Here is a 2,288-nt window from a genome sequence, read left to right as displayed (position 1 = left end):
AACAACAACAACAACAACAACAACAACAACAACAACAACAACAACAAACAAATGGAAATCAGCTCAGTGAACCATTGTTTGGGATCTCAGAGCCCCAGATGGGATTTTCATAGGATCAGGGAGGACCAAGCTGTGCAACTTCTGACAGATGCATGATTTTCTGCCTCAGTGCTGCCACCATCTGTTGTTGACGAGGCCAACAATGCAGCATCCTGCCTCCCTTTTCAACCATGCCCTATTCTTCCATCAATTTTTAAAGAACACAATTTTCCATCAGCTCGTGGGTGGGAACACAGCAGTGAGCATTCACTGTAAAAGTGTGCAAATGCAGCAGAGAACCAAACTGCTGCTCTTCCTCCAATGTGATGGGCACACCACCATCTTTCCACTCTCCTCCAGTCTTCACAATATAATCAATAATGCCTTAAAGCTCGCCTACCTATTTGAGCTTATCAAATATTAATTGTCTATTTAGCTATTTCTCCTGAAATTGTGCTCAATTCAAATAGAAATTCAAATACAATACAGTAGCAGAAGTGACCACAGCTTCTCAGATCTCATTGCTTGTTTTCTTATCAAACCCCCCCCCCGACTTCTCCCAGCAAAGAATACTATAGCAAGTTAATTTGGGTATAGGAGAATAAATTTAACTCAAAATACAGTTAACTCAGTTGACTCAAAAAATTTTGGAATTTTTATTATTCCAAAATAAAGTAGGATGGGACTGATACAAGGCCTTGAGTGGCTGCATCATCTGGAGTATTGCACCTTCCAACTCAAGCCATTCTGTGATTCTGTGATCATATTTCAAAAGCAAACAACGTCACGACTTTTGATTTCTTTCTTTTGAGTTCTTGGCAGTTTTATGCTTCCTACAGCAAAGGAAACTGGAGAGTTATTTTTAAACAGTTTTGTGTTTCCTGGTGGCTTTCTGGTAACTGCACTTCAAAGTACCTTTGATAATCCATCTCCTAAAACTATGGGGAAAAAAAAGTATTCCTAGTTTAGCACTCAATTGTTCCTCTGAAACAAGAAAATTACAGCTGGAAAGTTCATAAAACTCATAGAGTCAATAAGGATAGAAAAGACCTCTAAGATCATCAAGGCGAACAATCAACCGCATTCCCACCATGCCCACTCATAGAATCATAAAGGCTGGAAAAGACCTCCACCAAGAACATGAAGTCCATCCATTGACCCATCACCACCATACTAAACCATGTATCTCTAGGTGAAGATGCTCAGTGCATTCATCTGGACTCGGTCTGTTAAGATTTCTTTAGCAGAGCATTTTAACCTGTTTCATCCAATCACTCTCCTCCTCCTCCTCCTCTTCACTCTGTGGCCAAAGGCAGAAGGACAGCACAGCTGAGAGTCCTACACTCCCTCAAATCTGTGCTTTCCTTTTCCATCTCATCCAGAAAAAAATTCCCTAAGCCCTTTAGCTTTAGCTCCTATTGCCAACCATGCGTAGAATGATGGAATGGTTTGGGTTGGAAGAGACCTTTAAAATCATCCAGTTCCAACCTGCTGTAGGCAGAGACACCTCCCTCTAGACCATGTTGCTCACAGCCCCATCCAGCCTGGCCTTGAATGCTTCCTGGGAGGGGGCATCCACAGCCTCAGTGGGCAACATGTTCAGTGTCTCACCGTCCTCACAGTAAATAATTTCTTCCTAATAGTCTAGCCTAAATTTCTTCCTAATATCTAGTCTATGCAGATGCTCTTCCCAGCTGCCATTCACTCCCTCCAGACTTAAAGATCAGATGAAGCTGCAAAGTGCAGCAACACATCCCTCCAAGGTCCTCCAGGGATGAAAAAAAATGCTTTTAAAATCCAGAGACATCAAACGCTCATCTCTAGTAATACTGGACTCTGCTTGCATAGGATTGCTATGATGCTGGTGATGCATCAGCTTGGCTTACAGCCCTATTTCATTAGGGGAAGAGACTTCTCTCGGGAAAGAAAACAAGAGCAGGAGAGCTGGAATCAGTCAGGCAGCTGTAAAGAAGAAAGCCACAGTTTCAATGAGTGGACTGCTTTCCTTGAGAGGAGCAGCAGGAGCTCCAAGTGCTACTTCATTCCCTGCATCCATCTCTACAAAGCCCAGCTGGAGAAGCAGCAGAGCACTCTGTAAGCGACACCAATCTAATTAATTAATGACTTTCAGCGTCAGCTCTGTGGCTGCTGGGCTAGCAGGAAGGCAGTAACGAAGGGCTGGGACAGCACGCAGCGCATCTGGTAAATGCTGCGTGCTGCTGACAGCCAGCTCGGTTATTCATCACCTC

General features: G+C 43.5%; 1 protein-coding gene across 3 annotated transcripts in view; it reads right to left on the bottom strand.

Moving 5' to 3' along the window:
* The window catches only part of ALS2CL (ALS2 C-terminal like), a 66,670-nt gene that overhangs the window by 46,187 nt on the left and 18,195 nt on the right, over positions 1 to 2,288 (bottom strand). The window lies entirely within an intron of this gene.

The sequence above is a fragment of the Centrocercus urophasianus genome, unplaced genomic scaffold (genome assembly GCF_019232065.1).
Source record: "Centrocercus urophasianus isolate 14NV4802_14NV808 unplaced genomic scaffold, USGS_Curo_1.0 seq_16, whole genome shotgun sequence".
Classification (NCBI taxonomy): domain Eukaryota; kingdom Metazoa; phylum Chordata; class Aves; order Galliformes; family Phasianidae; genus Centrocercus; species Centrocercus urophasianus.
Note: the sequence above shows the minus strand (reverse complement) of the source record. Positions and strands in the feature narration are given on the sequence as shown.